Source organism: Salmo salar, unplaced genomic scaffold (assembly GCF_905237065.1).
Source record: "Salmo salar unplaced genomic scaffold, Ssal_v3.1, whole genome shotgun sequence".
NCBI lineage: Eukaryota > Metazoa > Chordata > Actinopteri > Salmoniformes > Salmonidae > Salmo > Salmo salar.
This window is the reverse complement of record NW_025547958.1, coordinates 668,743-689,696: the sequence shown is the minus strand read 5'-3', so window position 1 is coordinate 689,696 and position 20,954 is coordinate 668,743. Positions and strand designations below refer to the sequence as shown.

Sequence of the window (20,954 nt, the reverse complement as noted above, 5' to 3'; positions counted from 1 at the left end):
AGTTTGCAAGCCCTGCCACATAAGACGAGCGTCAGAGCAGGTGTAGTATGATTCAATCTTAGCCCTGTATTGACGCTTTGCCAGTTTGATGGTCCGTCGCAGAGCATACCAGGATTTCTTGTAAGCTTCCGGGTTAGAGTCCCGCACCTTGAAAGCGGCAGCTCTACCCTTTAGCTCAGTGCGAATGTTGCCTGTAATCCATGGCTTCTGGTTGGGGTATGTAGGTACAGTCACTGTGGGGACGACGTCCTCGATGCACTTGTTGATAAAGCCAGTGACTGATGTGGTGTACTCCTCAATGCCATCGGAAGAAACCCAGAACATATTCCAGTCTGTGATAGCAAAACAGTCCTGTAGTTTAGCATCTGCTTCATCTGACCACTTTTTTTATAGACAGAGTCACTGGTGCTTCCTGCTATAATTTTTGCTTGTAAGCAGGAATCAGGAGGATAGAGTTGTGGTCGGATTTACCAAATGGAGGGCGAGGGAGAGCTTTGTACGCGTCTCTGTGTGGAGTAAAGGTGATCTAGAATTTTTGCAAAAGTAAAAGTTGTCAAAATATACATTTTATAAATATAAATACAGATACACCAAAAACGACTTAAGTAGTACTTTAAAGTATTTTTACTTCAGTAATTTACACCACTGGACATAAAAGGAACATTGTTACACATGAAAACCTGGTGTGACAATATTGAAACTGTAATGCCACCTAGTGGACACCAAGAGGAACTACACCACACACACAAACACAATAACCTTAAAACAGATGCATGCTTTATATATTGTTCTTTTTATTAGCTAAATATGTCCAATCAAGGAGACATTTCAAAAGTCGGAATGTAAATCACAAACACCTGGAAAGTTCTTCAAAAGCAGCTGTAGTGAGTGAAGTATCTTGAGGTTACCTGAAATGGGTCAAAGCATATATTAAATACAACTCAACAACATCTTCAACACAGACATAAGTTACCTGCTATATTTGGGCAACAGGATTAACACAGAGAGAACTTGGCAAAATACATTGTATGTTTCTGTAGTACGAGTAGGCTGTTGTGTACAAGCCTCCTAGCTAATAAAATATTGGAGCTGGCAGTCATTTAGTTACATTTTAACTTCTCTGGGCTAGGTGGGACGTGAGCGTCCCACTCTATTCAACAGCCAGTGGTAGAGCGTGGCGCGAAATTCGAAACCTCAAAAATGCTATAATTTCAATATTTCAAACATACGACTATTTTACACCATTTGAAAGATAAGACTCTCGTTAATCTAAACACATTGTCCGATTTCAAAAAGGCTTGTAGCTCCCACATACACAGTAATACCCAACAAAAGGTTTGTTTGTAGCTCCCACATACACAGTAATACCTAACAATAGAAAACACAATCTTAAAAATGTATATAATAAATATCAGAACAAGTTGTGTAAGTCACTGAGTCACATGTCAGCTACAAACATTTAGATTGGTAAGTTAGTCTAGCCAGTTGTCTAAACTTCTGGTAATAATGCCCCAATACCAATTTTGTTAAGTCACTCTCAGATATGGTTAACAAACATAAGTCTTGGCAAAATGTGTAGAATCGCAGGAAATTCCCTGCAATACTGCTCCATGGCAAAATGACTCTAATTGCATGAAATGTATTATAAATGTCTATTTCACTCCACCGTCAGGAGGGAGGGGGAGGTAAAATGTTTTGCCAGTGAGGTGGGGGGCACCCCAACAAAATCTCAGTTAGGGCCCCCCAAAAGGCATGTTAAGATCCAAATGAACATCAGAACATGGACAGAGGGGGACCTGGGACTTCATCCACAAATCATCTCACAGTAATTGCTGATCTAGGATGTGTCTATAATCTCATTCTTGTTGTAAACTGCAAAACTGATCCGAGAGGAACACTTCTACTCTGAGACATGTGGTGGTTCATTTCTGCATTACCAAATGAGGAGAAACAAACTTCACACAGTCAGAGTTATACTTATAACTAGATCTTTAATAATAAGAGCTTTGCAATAGCAATGACTTTCAACGATTCACCATTTCGAATGATCCGTTTAGAGTGACAACACAACGGCTACTGAGATATTTTATAGCAAAGATCCACCCCCCCCTAGTCGACATAACAAACCACAGATATAATGAACAGTTCACAAAGGAAGACTTTATAATGAGAAAGGAGTATCCCGTAGCCAGATAGCATTCACTATAAATGATCGTTCAGTTTGGTCCCTAAAACGAGGTTCTAATCTCATTCCTGGTACTTCATAGCACAAAAACACCAACTCATCCAATGGCATAACTCAATTGTCAACTCTAGATACTCCCATCTCAAGTAAAACCCCTTCTTGACCCCTCTCCTGGACAAGCTCACTGAGGAGAGTGAGCCTCTAGGTCATACACTATCCCAGGATAAGTGCAACATCAGAGGACATCCAATGGTCCAGACACCGCCATACACCTCCCCCAATGCCAAAGGAGGGAGTGACTTGCTCACAGACATTGTGGAGACAAGTAATTGGTTCCCCATTAATCACACCATCCCTTCACATGGTTTAACAGATACATTCACATATGAAGACAATGTTCCATCCTGTCCTCTTCCCTTCCTGATATTCTGCATAGCAGCAGGGATTTGTGAAAGACAAGCCTGACTTCTCCTCTGTCTGGGCCCCAGGTGATTGAGCCCCAGGTGACTGGGCCCCAGTGTGACTGAGCCCCAGTGTGACTGAGCCCCAGGTGACTGAGCCCCAGTGTGACTGAGCCCCAGTGTGACTAAGCCCCAGTGTTACTGAGCCCCAGTGTTACTGAGCCCCAGTGTGACTAAGCCCCAGTGTGACTGAGCCCCAGTGTTACTGAGCCCCAGCTGAGGGAAGAAGTGCAACTGCCAACACCAGAGTCCGAAGGGATACATTCTAATAACAAGTATATCACATCTGCACATTATACAGATAAGACATCTTAATTATCTATGTTACCCAACTAATTCTGATTCATCCGCCACAGACACTTGATAGGTTAGATTGAATGTTGATTGAATGTTGATAGGTCCCAAGAAACAAAGAGATCTTCTGTTGAATCTGACAATTAATCTGGATGGTTGTACAGTCGTCTCAAATAAAACTGTGAAGGACCTCGGCGTTACTCTGGACCCTGATCTCTCTTTTGAAGAACATATCAAGACTGTTTCAAGGACAGCTTTTTTCCATCTACGTAACATTGCAAAAATCAGAAACTTTCTGTCCAGAAATGACGCAGAAAAATTAATCCATGCTTTTGTTACTTCTAGGCTGGACAACTGCAATGCTCTACTTTCCGGCTACCCGGATAAAGCACTAAAGAAACTTCAGTTAGTGCTAAATACGGCTGCTAGAATCCTGACTAGAACCAAAAAATTTGATCATATTACTCCAGTGCTAGCCTCCCTACACTGGCTTCCTGTTAACCTCTATGGGCTAGGTGGGACGCAGGCGTCCCCCCCGTGGTGCACTCCATCAACAGCAGGTGCATTTCAAGAGCGGCAAATTTGAATCCAAATAAATGTCAAAATTCAAATTTTTCAAACATACAACTATTTTACACCCTTTGAAAGATAAACATCTCCTTAATCTAACCACGTTTTACGATTTCAAAAAGGTTTTACGGCGAAAGCATAAATTTAGAGTATGTTAGGACAGTACATTTACAAGAGTTGTGTGTAATGTTTTGTCAATTCAAAGACAGGGTCACCAAAACCATAAAACCAGCTAAAATGATGCACTAACCTTTTACAATCTCCATCAGATGACACTCCTAGGACATTATGTTAGACAATGCATGCATTTTTAGTTCTATCAAGTTCATATTTATATCCAAAAACAGCGTTTTACTATGGCATTGATGTTGAGGAAATCGTTTACCTCCAATAACCGGCAGTCAAGTCAGCATCAAAAATTAAATAATTAAAATTAGAAAACATTGGTAAAATATTATATTGTCATTTAAAGAATTATAGATTTACATCTCTTGAACGCAATCAACTTGCCAGATTTAAAAATAACCTTACTGGGAATTCACACTTTGCAATAATCTGAGCACTGCGCCCAGAAAAATACGCGTTGCGATACAGACTAGTCGTCATGTTGGGGAGATCTAAAATCGAAAATACTATGTAAATAATCCATTACCTTTGATTCTCTTCATCAGATGTCACTTCCAGGTATCACAGGTCCATAACGAATGTAGTTTTGTTCAAAGAAGCTCATCATTTATGTCCAAAAATCTCCGTCTTGTTAGCACATGATCTAAGCCCGCCGGACTTCACTTCATGAACGAGGGGAAAAAATATATTTACGTTCGTTCAAACATGTCAAACGTTGTATAGCATAAATCATTAGGGCCTTTTTAACCAGAACATGAATAATATTCAAGGTGGACGAATGCATACTCTTTTATAACGTGTTGGAACGAGGGTACCCAACATGAACTCGCACGCCAGGTGTCTAATGGGCCATCATTGTTCCATGGCTCTTGTTCGGTCAGATCTCCCTCCAGAAGACTCAAAACACTTTGTAAAGGCTGGTGACATCTAGTGGAAGCAATAGGAAGTGCCAAAATATTCCTCAGCCCCTGTGTTTTTCAATGGCATAGGTTTAAAGGTAATACAACACATCAGGTATCCACTTCCTGTCAGAAAATGTCTCAGGGTTTTGCCTGCCAAATGAGTTCTGTTATACTCACAGACACCATTCAAACAGTTTTAGAAACTTTAGAGTGTTTTCTATCCATATATAATAATTATATGCATATTCTAGTTACTGGGCAGGAGTAGTAACCAGATTAAATCGGGTACATTTTTTTTATCCAGCCGTGCAAATACTGCCCCCTAGCCCTAACAGGTTAACCTGTTATGGCTAGGGGGCAGTATTTTCACGGCTGGATAAAAACGTACCCGATTTAATCTGGTTACTACTCCTGCCCAGTAACTAGAATATGCATATAATTATTGGCTTTGGATAGAAAACACTCCAAAGTTTCTAAAACTGTTTGAATGGTGTCTGTGAGTATAACAGAACTCAAATGGCAGGTCAAAACCTGAGAGATTCCTTTACAGGAAGTGGCCTGTCTGACCATTTCTTGAACTTCTTTGCCATCTCTATCTTTTACAAAGGATCTCTGCTCTAACGTGACACTTCCTACGTCTTCCATGGGCGCTCAAAGCCCGGGAAAAAACAGAATGTCGTCCTCCCAGCCCCAGGCTGAAACACATTATCGCCTTTCTCAAGTGGCCGATCAAGGGACTGTGGGCTTAGGCGCGTGCCCTGGCTGCCCCCGTCTTTGTGATTTTCCCTCTGTTTGCCGAAAAGGAGATTCCCGGTCGGAATATTGTCGCTTTTTTACGAGATATATTGCATAAAAATGGATTTTAAACAGCGGTTGACATGCTTCGAAGTACGGTAATGGAATATTTAGATTTTTTTTGTCACGAATTGCGCCATGCGCACGACCCTAATTTACCATTTCAGATAGTGTCTGGGACGCACGAACAAAACGCCGCTATTCGGATATAACGATGGATTATTTTGGACCAAACCAACATTTGTTATTGAAGTAGCAGTCTTGGGAGTGCATTCTGACGAAGACAACAAAAGGTAATCAAACTTTTATAATAGTAAATCTGATATTGGTGAGTGCTAAACTTGCCGGGTGTCTAAATAGCTAGCCCTGTGATGCCTGGGCTATGTACTTAGAATATTGCAAAATGTGCTTTCACCAAAAAGCTATTTTAAAATCGGACATATCGAGTGCATAGAGGAGTTCTGTATCTATAATTCTTAAAATAATTGTTATGCTTTTTGTGAACGTTTATCGTGAGTAATTTAGTAAATTGTTAGCAAATTCCACGGAAGTTTGCGGGGGGTATGCTAGTTCTGAACGTCACATGCTAATGTTAAAAGCTGTTTTTTGATATAAATATGAACTTGATTGAACAAAACATGCACGTATTGTATGACATAATGTCCTAGGTGTGTCATCTGATGAAGATCATCAAAGGTTAGTGCTGCATTTAGCTGTCTTCTGGGTTTTTGTGACATTATATGCTGGCTTGAAAAATGGGTGTCTGATTATTTCTGGCTTGGTACTCTGCTGACATAATCTAATGTTTTGCTTTCGCTGTAAAGCCTTTTTGAAATCGGACAGTGTGGTTAGATAAAGGAGAGTCTTGTCTTTAAAATGCTGTGAAATAGTCATATGTTTGAAAAATTGAAGTTTTTGTATTTTTGAGGAATTTGTAATTCGCGCCACGCCTATCATTGGATATTGGAGCAGGTGTTCCGCTAGCGGAACGTCTAGATGTAAGAGGTTTACATTTACATTTACATTTAAGTCATTTAGCAGACGCTCTTATCCAGAGCGACTTACAAAATGGTGCATTCACCTTATGATATCCAGTGGAACAACCACTTTCTTAGAAATTGTTGTGACTTCTGAGGTCAAACCATAGATGCCATTAAATATCACAAGATCCAAAAATATCTAATAATTTATGCATCTAAATCTTTTAAGGGGGGGGGTTAGAAGGATTACTTTATCCTATCCTAGGTATTCCTTAAAGAGGTGGGGTTTCAGGTGTCTCCGGAAGGTGGTGATTGACTCCGCTGTCCTGGCGTCGTGAGGGAGCTTGTTCCACCATTGGGGTGCCAGAGCAGCGAACAGTTTTGACTGGGCTGAGCGGGAACTGTGCTTCCTCAGAGGTAGGGGGGCCAGCAGGCCAGTGGTGGATGAACGCAGTGCCCTTGTTTGGGTGTAGGGCCTGATCAGAGCCTGAAGGTATGGAGGTGCCGTTCCCTTCACAGCTCCGTGAGGCAATCACCATGGTCTTGTAGCGGATGCGAGCTTCAACTGGAAGCCAGTGGAGAGAGCGGAGGAGCGGGGTGACGTGAGAGAAATTGGGAAGGTTGAACACCAGACCGGCTGGTTAAGGCAAGGGCTGATTTCAAGGTTTTACTGCTAGCCTACAAAGCATTACATGGGCTTGCTCCTACCTATCTTTCCGATTTGGTCCTGCCGTACATACCTACACGTACGCTACGGTCACAAGACGCAGGCCTCCTTATTGTCTCTAGAATTTCTAAGCAAACGGCTGGAGGTAGGGCTTTCTCCTATAGAGATCCATTTTTATGGAATGGTCTGCCTACCAATGTGAGAGACGCAGACTCAGTCTCAACCTTTAAGTCTTTACTGAAGACTTATCTCTTCAGTAGGTCCTATGATTAAGTATAGTCCGGCACAGGAGTGTGAAGGTGAACGGAAAGGCTGGAGCAACGAACCGCCCTTGCTGTCTCTGCCTTGCCGGTTCCCCTCTTTCCACTGGGATTCTCTGCCTCTAACCCTATTACAGGGGCTGAGTCACTGGCTTACTGGTGTTCTTCCATGCCGTCCATGGGAGGGGTGCGTCACTTGAGTGGGTTGAGTCACTGACGTGGTCTTCCTGTCTGGGTTGGCGCCCCCCCTTGGGTTGTGCCATGGCTGAGATCGTTGTGGGCTATACTCGGCCTTGTCTTAGGATGGTAAGTTGGTGGTTGGAGACATCCCTCTAGTGGTGTGGGGGCTGTGCTTTGGCAAAGTGGGTGGGGTTATATCCTGCCTGTTTGGCCCTGTCCGGGGGTATCATCGGATGGGGCCACAGTGTCTTCTGATCCCTCCTGTCTCAGCCTCCAGTATTTATGCTGCAGTAGTTTGTGTCGGGGGGCTAGGGTCAGTCTGTTACATCTGGAGTATTTCTCTTGTCTTATCCGGTGTCCTGTGTGAATTTAAATATGCTCTCTCTAATTCTCTCTTTCTGTCTTTCTCTCGGAGGACCTGAGCCCTAGGACCATGCCTCAGGACTACCTGGCATGATGACTCCTTGCTGTCCCCAGTCCACCTGGCCGTGCTGCTGCTCCAGTTTCAACTGTTCTGCCTGCGGCTATGGAACCCTGACCTGTTCACCGGACGTGCTTGTTGCACCCTCGACAACTACTATGATTATTATTATTTGACCATGCTGGTCATTTATGAACATTTTAACATCTTGAACATGTTCTGTTATAATATCCACCCTGCACAGCCAGAAGAGGACTGGCCACCCCTCATAGCCTGGTTCCTCTCTAGGTTTCTTCCTAGGTTTTTGCCTTTCTAGGGAGTTTTTCCTAGGGAGTTTTTCCTAGCCACCGTGTTATTTCACCTGCATTGCATGCTGTTTGGGGTTTTAGGCTGGGTTTCTGTACAGCACTTTGAGATATCAGCTGATGTACGAAGGGCTGTATAAATACATTTGATTTGATTTGAATTTGATTTGATACGTAAGGCCCCAGGTTAGATTGAATGTTGATACGTCAGGCCCCAGGTTAGATTGAATGTTGATACGTAAGGCCCCAGGTTAGATTGAATGTTGATACGTCAGGCCCCAGGTTAGATTGAATGTTGATACGTAAGGCCCCAGGTTAGATTGAATGTTGACACGTCAGGCCCCAGGTTAGATTGAATGTTGATACGTCAGGCCCCAGGTTAGATTGAATGTTGATACGTCAGGCCCCAGGTTAGATTGAATGTTGATACGTAAGGCCCCAGGTTAGATTGAATGTTGACACGTCAGGCCCCAGGTTAGATTGAATGTTGATACGTCAGGCCCCAGGTTAGATTGAATGTTGATACGTCAGGCCCCAGGTTAGATTGAATGTTGATACGTCAGGCCCCAGGTTAGATTGAATGTTGACACGTCAGGCCCCAGGTTAGATTGAATGTTGACACGTCAGGCCCCAGGTTAGATTGAATGTTGATACGTCAGGCCCCAGGTTAGATTGAATGTTGACACTTGGCCCCTGGGGTTGAGTGGGGTCATATGGGTATCGAACTTCATGCTAATGAATTTACCTATAGTTGACATGGAGTGGTATCTAGTGGTCTGATATTCTAGTGGTCTGATATCTATAGTAGACATGGAGTGGTATCTAGTGGTCTGATATCTATAGTAGACATGGAGTGGTATTTGGTGGTCTGATATTCTAGTGGTCTGATATCTATAGTTGATATGGAGTGGTATCTAGTGGTCTGATATTCTAGTGGTCTGATATCTATAGTAGACATGGAGTGGTATCTAGTGGTCTGATATTCTAGTGGTCTGATATCTATAGTAGACATGGAGTGGTATCTAGTGGTCTGATATTCTAGTGGTCTGATATCTATAGTAGACATGGAGTGGTATCTAGATAGAGTACTAGGTATTGTGCTAGGTAGTGCATTAGTGAGGGTGCTAGGTAGGGTACTAGGTAGGGTGTGTACTGTACCTGTCCACTATGTAGGAGCAGGCCTCGTGGTTGACTGATGTTACCAAGCTATCCCTGTTTAAACTCACCCCCCCTGATGTTACCAAGCTATCCCTGTTTAAACTCACCCCCCCTGATGTTACCAAGCTACCCCTGTTTAAACTCACCCCCCCTGATGTTACCAAGCTATCCCTGTTTAAACTCACCCCCGATGTTACCAAGCTATCCCTGTTTAAACTCACCCCCCCGATGTTACCAAGCTATCCCTGTTTAAACTCACCCCCCTGATGTTACCAAGCTATCCCTGTTTAAACTCACCCCCCTGATGTTACCAAGCTATCCCTGTTTAAACTCACCCCCCTGATGTTACCAAGCTATCCCTGTTTAAACTCACCCCCCCTGATGTTACCAAGCTATCCCTGTTTAAACTCACCCCCCTGATGTTACCAAGCTATCCCTGTTTAAACTCACCCCCCCCTGATGTTAACAAGCTATCCCTGTTTAAACTCACCCCCCCTGATGTTACCAAGCTATCCCTGTTTAAACTCACCCCCCCTGATGTTACCAAGCTATCCCTGTTTAAACTCACCCCCCTGATGTTACCAAGCTATCCCTGTTTAAACTCCCCCCCTGATGTTACCAAGCTATCCCTGTTTAAACTCACCCCCCCTGATGTTACCAAGCTATCCCAGTTTAAGGTCCACTATAGAACACCAGTAAGGTCCACTATAGAACACCAGTAAGGTCTACTATAGAACACCAGTAAGGTCCACTATAGAACACCAGTAAGGTCTACTATAGAACGCCAGTAAGGTCTACTATAGAACACCAGTAAGGTCTACTATAGAACGCCAGTAAGGTCCACTATAGAACACCAGTAAGGTCCACTATAGAACACCAGTAAGGTCCACTATAGAACACCAGTAAGGTCCACTATAGAACGCCAGTAAGGTCCACTATAGAACGCCAGTAAGGTCCACTATAGAACACCAGTAAGGTCCACTATAGAACACCAGTAAGGTCCACTATAGAACACCAGTAAGGTCCACTATAGAACACCAGTAAGGTCCACTATAGAACACCAGTAAGGTCTACTATAGAACACCAGTAAGGTCCACTATAGAACACCAGTAAGGTCTACTATAGAACACCAGTAAGGTCTACTATAGAACACCAGTAAGGTCTACTATAGAACACCAGTAAGGTCTACTATAGAACACCAGTAAGGTCTACTATAGAACACCAGTAAGGTCCACTATAGAACACCAGTAAGGTCCACTATAGAACACCAGTAAGGTCTACTATAGAACACCAGTAAGGTCCACTATAGAACGCCAGTAAGGTCCACTATAGAACGCCAGTAAGGTCCACTATAGAACGCCAGTAAGGTCTACTATAGAACGCCAGTAAGGTCCACTATAGAACACCAGTAAGGTCCACTATAGAACACCAGTAAGGTCTACTATAGACCACCAGTAAGGTCCACTATAGAACACCAGTAAGGTCTACTATAGAACACCAGTAAGGTCCACTATAGAACACCAGTAAGGTCTACTATAGAACACCAGTAAGGTCCACTATAGAACACCAGTAAGGTCCACTATAGAACACCAGTAAGGTCTACTATAGAACACCAGTAAGGTCTACTATAGAACACCAGTAAGGTCTACTATAGAACACCAGTAAGGTCCACTATAGAACACCAGTAAGGTCTACTATAGAACACCAGTAAGGTCCACTATAGAACACCAGTAAGGTCCACTATAGAACACCAGTAAGGTCTACTATAGAACACCAGTAAGGTCCACTATAGAACACCAGTAAGGTCTACTATAGAACACCAGTAAGGTCCACTATAGAACACCAGTAAGGTCTACTATAGAACACCAGTAAGGTCTACTATAGAACACCAGTAAGGTCCACTATAGAACACCAGTAAGGTCTACTATAGAACACCAGTAAGGTCCACTATAGAACACCAGTAAGGTCTACTATAGAACACCAGTAAGGTCTACTATAGAACACCAGTAAGGTCCACTATAGAACACCAGTAAGGTCTACTATAGAACACCAGTAAGGTCTACTATAGAACACCAGTAAGGTCTACTATAGAACACCAGTAAGGTCCACTATAGAACACCAGTAAGGTCCACTATAGAACACCAGTAAGGTCTACTATAGAACACCAGTAAGGTCCACTATAGAACACCAGTAAGGTCCACTATAGAACACCAGTAAGGTCTACTATAGAACACCAGTAAGGTCTACTATAGAACACCAGTAAGGTCCACTATAGAACACCAGTAAGGTCTACTATAGAACACCAGTAAGGTCCACTATAGAACACCAGTAAGGTCCACTATAGAACACCAGTAAGGTCCACTATAGAACACCAGTAAGGTCCACTATAGAACGCCAGTAAGGTCCACTATAGAACGCCAGTAAGGTCCACTATAGAACGCCAGTAAGGTCCACTATAGAACACCAGTAAGGTCCACTATAGAACACCAGTAAGGTCTACTATAGAACACCAGTAAGGTCTACTATAGAACACCAGTAAGGTCCACTATAGAACACCAGTAAGGTCTACTATAGAACACCAGTAAGGTCCACTATAGAACACCAGTAAGGTCCACTATAGAACACCAGTAAGGTCTACTATAGAACACCAGTAAGGTCCACTATAGAACACCAGTAAGGTCCACTATAGAACACCAGTAAGGTCTACTATAGAACACCAGTAAGGTCCACTATAGAACACCAGTAAGGTCCACTATAGAACACCAGTAAGGTCTACTATAGAACACCAGTAAGGTCTACTATAGAACACCAGTAAGGTCTACTATAGAACACCAGTAAGGTCTACTATAGAACACCAGTAAGGTCCACTATAGAACACCAGTAAGGTCCACTATAGAACACCAGTAAGGTCCACTATAGAACGACGGGCGCCAAGACTTCCTCCTCTTCCTCTCGCTGTCACACACTGATCTGTTTCACCTGTCTTTGTGATTGTCTCCACCCCCCTCCAGGTGCCGCCCATCTTCCCCATTATCGCCAGTGTCAGTGTGTAGAGTCCTGTCAGTGTGTAGAGTCCCGTCAGTGTGTAGAGTCCTGTCAGAGTGTAGAGTCCTGTCAGTGTGTAGAGTCCCGTCAGTGTGTAGAGTCCTGTCAGTGTGTAGAGTCCTGCCAGTGTGTAGAGTCCCGTCAGTGTGTAGAGTCCTGTCAGTGTTGTCTTTTAAATGTTATTTACTATATGTAAGACAACAGCAAAAAGGTCAAGAAGGTAGAGACAACAATACATCACGCAAAGCAGCCACAACTGTCAGTAAGAGTGTCTATGATTGAGTCTTTGAATGAAGAGACGGAGATCAAACTGTCCTGTTTTGAGTGTTTGTTGCAGCTCGTTCCAGCCCCCATCTGTATCGGCTAACTGTCTACTGCAGGACTCCCATTTTGTATGTGTGTATGCAGCATGATTTTACATACGGTATGTGTTTATACGTTTGCTTGAGCTGTTCTATGCATGTATGAGAGTGTACCTGTGGTTGAGGATGACTATATTATTGAGAGCCATTAAACTAGTATATACTTAATTACAGCCTTGTTGGTCAACTGCAATTTACAGAGATATTTAATGAGCTGGTAGAGATAATATAACGTAGGATAGTATCACCTCTAGCATCAGACAGGGATGTCTGGGGGAAACACTAGTGTTCTCTTTGAAACCACCAGGTGGCAGTGCATCCCAATTATTAAATAGTTGTTTGTTTCTGTAGCGTTTTCTACATGACTGTTTCTCCATACAGTTTGTAATTACACACAGTGCTGTATCACATTTTGGTTAAACACTACTCTAATTTATATACCAATAGTATTTAAATTAGTTCACACAGTATCTGCTAGAAGGGGAAACAACAGCATTGAACGAGGACAAACAGGAAGTCTAACACGTGTACACACATGAAAAGGCACAGACATAAAACAAGTGCACGTGTAAACACACAGACACTCTTTCCCTCTCTCTTCCTGTAGATGTGTGCGCTGGTGTGTGTGTGTGCTGGTGTGTTTACGCGGGTGTGTGTGTGTGTGTGTGTGTGTGTGTGTGTGTGTGTGTGTGTGTGTGTGTGTGTGTGCGTAGCGTTCAGCCTCATTTCCACCCATGACTTTCATTGGGTTTGAGGTCTGGGCCACTGCATATAAATCAGCAATGTAAAGAGATGGGGTGAATGAGTGGGAAAAGTACATTCTACACAAATTACCTTCATAATAACAAATGTGTCCCCCTGAGGGGAAATTCACTTCCAGCCAAAAGGGGTGAGAAATTACACCAATATCAGTGGACCATTTGCACTAATGTAAATAAACATAGATGATGGAACATCTTCCCTTTAGCTGACGTGATGAACCTCTAAGGGAACATAAATATTTACCATCTAAACCATGTGTGAGGGGAAGGGGTTTCCTTCATTTATGCTATTTTCTACAGAATAATAGTAAAGACATGAAAACTATGAAATAACACATACTGTATAGTTGTAACCAAAAAAAGTGTTAAACAAATCAAAATATATTTTCCAAGTGATTACCTCATGAAGCTGGTTGAGAGAATTGGTATACTAATATATAACATATATACTATATAACATATATACTAATGCATATATATATATACTAATATATAACATATATACTAATGCATATATATATATACTAATATATAACATATATACTAATGCATATGCCAATCTAATGCTTTTACATTTATGGTGAATAGTGAATGGTATTATGTGCGCCCTTCAGGAGAAGTGAGTGATGTCATTAAACTGAATTGAAATCATGATAATTAGTTATTAGTTACACAGACATCCAACCAAATTATGTACAAATATTCACAGGCCACTGAAAACGACAAATTAAGAAAGACTACAAATGAAATGCTTCCCCCACATATTAAACATATTCAAAGTACATCTACAAGAACAAATATAGCGATATACAGATAATGTTTGCTATTTCAGTTGTCATTGATTGTCATTTCCCCTCATCCCAATTCACATGTCACGTCTACATCTGTAGAACCTTTCCATTTAACTGCATAGTGGGCCAGCCAACATGGGACAAGTGCTGGGGGAAAACCTTTCCATTTAACTGCATAGTGGGCCAGCTAACATGGGACAAGTGCTGGGGAAAAACCTTTCCATTTAACTGCATAGTAGGCCAGCCAACATGGGACAAGTGCTGGGGAAAAACCTTTCCATTTAACTGCATAGTGGGCCAGCCAACATGGGACAAGTGCTGGGGAAAAACCTTTCCATTTAACTGCATAGTAGGCCAGCCAACATGGGACAAGTGCTGGGGAAAAACCTTTCCATTTAACTGCATAGTGGGCAAGCCAACATGGGACAAGTGCTGGGGAGAAACCTTTCCATTTAACTGCATAGTGGGCCAGCCAACATGGGACAAGTGCTGGGGAAAAACCTTTCCATTTAACTGCATAGTGGGCAAGCCAACATGGGACAAGTGCTGGGGAGAAACCTTTCCATTTAACTGCATAGTGGGCCAGCCAACATGGGACAAGTGCTGGGGAGAAACCTTTCCATTTAACTGCATAGTGGGCCAGCCAACATGGGACAAGTGCTGGGGAGAAACCTTTCCATTTAACTGCATAGTAGGCCAGCCAACATGGGACAAGTGATGGGGGAAAACCTTTCCATTTAACTGCATAGTGGGCCAGCCAACATGAGACAAGTGCTGGGGAAAAACCTTTCCATTTAACTGCATAGTGGGCCAGCTAACATGGGACAAGTGCTGGGGAGAAACCTTTCCATTTAACTGCATAGTGGGCCAGCCAACATGGGACAAGTGATGGGGGAAAACAGTCACATGCTAGATCAAACAGTGAAATACCAACAAAGTCTGGCAGGATGTCATCCAGAATGTGGACATTTAAGACCACGTGCAAGGGGTCAAAGGTCACAATTGTGCAGAATGGGAAGTATCACCGATAACCAGAGACTATATGCATTATTAGTATATTTTATATATTTACATTTATGCTTAAAGACCGGCACATACACAGAAAAGACCTGGTTCATTTTCACCCGTTAGAATGAATTCCTCCCCAAACTGTCAGATATAGTTTCATTAGTTCATGAAGGTCTTTGGACAGGAAGGTTGTGGTTTAGCTAATGGCCCACTTTTCACCAAAATGGAGAAATGGCATGTTTTTGTATAAAAGCAAAAAGTGAGTAAATGTTTTCTGATAGGGTCGACTACATCATAGGAGAACGGTCCTTACTGGTGCTGCAGAAAACACACTTTCAACATTTCTGTCCTTTCACTTCAATTAGATGGTGGATGTGAAAGAGCTGGCCGACGGCTATGAAGGAGTCTGGAGGAGGAACAATGAGACATGACAATGGCATGTGTATGTTAAAATGATCTTTATATGAATTTTGGCATGTTTAGTGTAAAATGTGATGCTATAACAAATAAACCTTACCAGTCACAACTGTGTCAATGAATTGTTGGAGGCACGTTCCACATTGCAGATGACTTTTAAGGCGAGTCGAGAGTGATTTAGAGTAACCTTGACTTATAAAGAACTACTTAATATTATTTGTAGCTCAGTAATTCAGTCACAATTGACCCTTCGATCACAGTGTTGATGCTCTGGAACACGGCAATCTATGATTTCAAGCACTTATAACGAGCACCTAGACTACAGACACCTGTGCAGCACTGACAACACTTCAACTTGCACTAATGTGTGGTCAATTAGACATTAACGACCAGAAATGACTAGACACCTTGTAAATACTTGACTTAACCCTTGTGTAGTCTTAACAGTCTGTTTACTCCCATTGTCCCAAGGGTAAAAAATGACCCACCTTCACTAAACCCTGAAAATAAAGCAGCTTAATTGAATTTTAAAGGTCAAATCTATTTTGCATGAAGAGGCAACGTGTCATTCATCAAACACTTTGTGAATATCTGGGTTTTCCAGAAAGACTGCATTTAGTCAGTGGACACCACTCATTTTTATTACAACACACCTGTCATAATTATTAACTTTACTAAAGTAGAGGTTTATTATTATTAATGCTAAAGGTACTGCATAGGTATAAACATGTTTTATTCCCCAGAGAGATAGCACTCGTTCCCCATTCCTAACCAGGAGTTCCCATCAAATAGAAGGAATGAAGTGACACCTTGTGTAGAATGTCCTTTTAATAGAGTTGTGATAACATATTATGTCGTGGAGTAACAATACAATCCTTGTCTGCAAAAGCCAACTTTTACCTGGGGGCTTTGTAGATCCTTCAAAGGCGTTCTGATACCTGGTCCACATGAAAAAACCCACATGTTATGACAGCTTATAGACAGTAGTAGGCAAATGAAGGGAAAAAGGTACAATAATAAGATGATGTTAATAGAAAATGACTCAAGTAAAAGTGAAAGTCACCCAGTAAAATACTAAGTAAACGTCATTGCTAAAATATACTTAAGTATCAGTGGTAAAAGTATAAATTAAGCAAACCAGACAGCACGATTCTCTTGTTATTTTATTTAAGAAATAACCAGGGGAACACTCCAACAATCAGACATCATTTACAAATGAAGCATGTGTTTAGTGAGTCCTCCAGATCAGAGGCAGTAGGGATGACCAGGGATGTTCTCTGTTTAGTGAGTCCTCCAGATCAGAGGCAGTAGGGAGGACCAGGGATGTTCTCTGTTTAGTGAGTCCTCCAGATCAGAGGCAGTAGGGATGACCAGGGATGTTCTCTGTTTAGTGAGTCCTCCAGATCAGAGGCAGTAGGGATGACCAGGGATGTTCTCTGTTTAGTGAGTCCTCCAGATCAGAGGCAGTAGGGACGACCAGGGATGTTCTCTTGATCAGTGTGTGAATTGGACCATTTTCCTGTCCGGCTTAGCATTCGAAATAAAACAAGTACGTTTGTGTGCCAGGGAAACTGTATGGAGTAAAAAATACATTATTTTATTTAGAAATGTAGTGAAGTAAAATGTAAAGTTGTAAAGAAACAGAAAGAGTAAAAGTACAGATACAAAATAACCAGATATATAAACGGAATGTAGTGGAGTAGTTTAAATACATTTTTGTTAAGTAATTTACACCACTGGACTTGAAAGGAACACCTCAATTACCTCGACTAACCGGTACCCCATGTATAGAGCCTCGCTATTTTGATTTTACTGCTGCTCTTTAATTATTTGTTACTTTTATTTCTTATTTTTTACTTAACACAATATTTTTCTTAAAACGAAATTGTTGGTTAAGGGCTTGTAAGTCAGCATTTCACTGTAAGGTCTACACATGTAGTATTCACAACATGAAAACATGTAGTAACCTGGTGTGACATTATTGAAACTGTGCTGACACCTAGTGGACATCAAGAGGAACTACATCACACAAACTATAACCTTAAAACAGATGGGATGCTTTACATACGTTGCTCTGTTTTATTAGACACTAATATATATGTCCAATAAACACACGTTCAAAAGTCGGAATGTAAAGTCGGAATGTAAAGCAAATACGACTGGAAAGTTCCTCAAAAGCAGCTGTAGTGAATCAAGCATCTTTTGGTTACCTGGAATAGGTCAAAGCATATATTTTATATGTTCTAATTTATTTAATCTTTATTTAACTAGGCAAGTTGAACTAAACAACATCGACACAAGTTAGCTGATATATTTGGAAAACAGGATTAACACAGAGAGAACTTGGTAAAATACAATGTATGTTTCTGTAGTACGAGTAGGCTGGTGTATACAGTATCATCGGTAACAATTGTGTCCAAGCCACCTAGCTAATAAAATACTGGGGCTGGCAGTGATTAGTTACATTTCAACCATAGCGATTCCCTAATTGAGGCGCAACAGAGTTCACCTGGCGAATGCAGGAACCCCGGAAATAATAACTAAACCAACGAACGAGGAATGGTGGAGGCTACCAGAACGAAGAGAGACATTTTTCAGAATAAACGTGGTGGTTGAAAAACGTTATTACATTGTTCACTCCCTACCCGGTATCTCATTCTACAACTTTGTTTGCGTTGTTTGTTGGCAACCTGGCTATTCCTTTTGGAACGTTCCACAAATTATACCCCCCCTCATGTCACCCCCTATTTCACCCCCGATCTGGTCTCAGTCCTCTGATAACACACTGTCATGTCACCACCTATTTCACCCCCCCCCCCCCCATCTGGTCTCAGTCCTCTGATAACACACTGTCATGTCACCACCTATTTCACCCCCCCCCCATCTGGTCTCAGTCCTCTGATAACACACTGTCATGTCACCACCTATTACACCCCCCCATCTGGTCTCAGTCCTCTGATAACACACTGTCATGTCACCACCTATTACACCCCCCATCTGGTCTCAGTCCTCTGATAACACACTGTCATGTCACCACCTATTACACCCCCCCATCTGGTCTCAGTCCTCTGATAACACACTGTCATGTCACCACCTATTACACCCCCCCCATCTGGTCTCAGTCCTCTGATAACACACTGTCATGTCACCACCTATTACACCCCCCCATCTGGTCTCAGTCCTCTGATAACACACTGTCATGTCACCACCTATTACACCCCCCCATCTGGTCTCAGTCCTCTGATAACACACTGTCATGTCACCACCTATTTCACCTCCCATCTGGTCTCAGTCCTCTGATAACACACTGTCATGTCACCACCTATTACACCCCCCATCTGGTCTCAGTCCTCTGATAACACACTGTCATGTCACCACCTATTACACCCCCCATCTGGTCTCAGTCCTCTGATAACACACTGTCATGTCACCACCTATTACACCCCCCATCTGGTCTCAGTCCTCTGATAACACACTGTCATGTCACCACCTATTACACCCCCATCTGGTCTCAGTCCTCTGATAACACACTGTCATGTCACCACCTATTTCACCCCCCCATCTGGTCTCAGTCCTCTGATAACACACTGTCATGTCACCACCTATTACACCCCCCATCTGGTCTCAGTCCTCTGATAACACACTGTCATGTCACCACCTATTTCACCCCCCATCTGGTCTCAGTCCACCAGCTCATCATTTGAGGTGCGACATCAAATAACAGACGTGCAATGAGGACACACTCATACACTTGATACATTGTATTTCACTTCTGAAGTAGAAGTAGAACAGGGTCTGCAGAGCTAGCTGGCTACTGAAGTAGAACAGGGTCTGCAGAGCTAGCTGGCTACTGAAGTAGAACAGGGTCTGCAGAGCTAGCTGGCTACTGAAGTAGAACAGGGTCTGCAGAGCTAGCTGGCTACTGAAGTAGAACAGGGTCTGTAGAGCTAGCTGGCTACTGAAGTAGAACAGGGTCTGCAGAGCTAGCTGGCTACTGAAGTAGAACAGGGTCTGCAGAGCTAGCTGGCTACTGAAGTAGAACAGGGTCTGTAGAGCTAGCTGGCTACTGAAGTAGAACAGGGTGTGCAGAGCTAGCTGGCTACTGAAGTAGACCAGGGTCTGCAGAGCTAGCTGGCTACTGAAGTAGAACAGGGTCTGCAGAGCTAGCTGGCTACTGAAGTAGAACAGGGACTGCAGAACTAGCTGGCTACTGAAGTAGAACAGGGTCTGCAGAGCTAGCTGGCTACTGAAGTAGAACAGGGTCTGCAGAGCTAGCTGGCTACTGAAGTAGAACAGGGTCTGCAGAGCTAGCTGGCTACTGAAGTAGAACAGGGTCTGCAGAGCTAGCTGGCTACTGAAGTAGAACAGGGTCTGCAGAGCTAGCTGGCTACTGTAGTAGAACAGGGTCTGCAGAGCTAGCTGGCTACTGAAGTAGAACAGGGTCTGCAGAGCTAGCTGGCTACTGAAGTAGAACAGGGTCTGCAGAGCTAGCTGGCTACTGTGTCACCGGAAATGGTCATTTTTTGTAACCTTTATTTAACTAGACAAGTAGGTTAATAACAAATTCTTATTTACAATGACGGGCTAAAACCCGGACGACGCTGGGCCAATTGTTCGCCGCCCTATGGGACTCCTAAACACGGCCAGATGTGATACAGCCTGGAATCGAACCAGGGTCTGTAGTGACGCACTGAAATGCAGTGCCTTAGACCGCTGCACCACTCGGGAGCCACAGTTGACCATAATGTCAACATTACTAGTTAACGTAATGACATGCTGACCCAGTTAACTAGTTAACGTTAGCTACATAAACCTGCATCTGGATGATCTAAGATGATAGTAAGTTGAGAATAACACCATATAACTTCACATCGTATTGCTAACAACGTTATATCACTTCAGGATGTATCTTTGCTAGCCCGCTTACATTTTGTTTACTAGCTAATTTAGCTAGCTAGGTAGCTGAGCTTTCTGAAGCTAGCTAAGCGATGGTGTGAACAACCCACCTTCGGATGTTGTAGAAAGACAGCAGAAGCACAGCCAGCATAACTACAAACCATAACGAGAAATTATATCCATTTGACAAGCAATGTTACATTTGATGCTGGTTGTTACTAGCGATTTTAGTTTCAAACACACTTTCCTTCCTCTTCCGTATAATGACGTTCTTCCTTTTCCGTCTAATGACGTTCCAAACAATGTGCTTCTTCTTCTGCGGTTTAACGGCGGTTGGCATCCAATTTGTTGCATTACCGCCACCTACAAG

General features: G+C 42.7%; 1 long non-coding RNA gene across 1 annotated transcript; it reads right to left on the bottom strand.

The window, feature by feature from the left end:
* Positions 1 to 834: 834 nt before the first annotated feature.
* On the bottom strand, positions 835 to 16,331 carry LOC123732528 (uncharacterized). The gene is made up of 3 exons (XR_006763196.1): positions 15,789 to 16,331; positions 15,585 to 15,677; positions 835 to 908 (listed from the first exon to the last, which is right to left on the bottom strand). It is a non-coding gene; the product is annotated as an uncharacterized lncRNA (long non-coding RNA).
* Between the last annotated feature and the right edge of the window lie 4,623 nt (positions 16,332 to 20,954).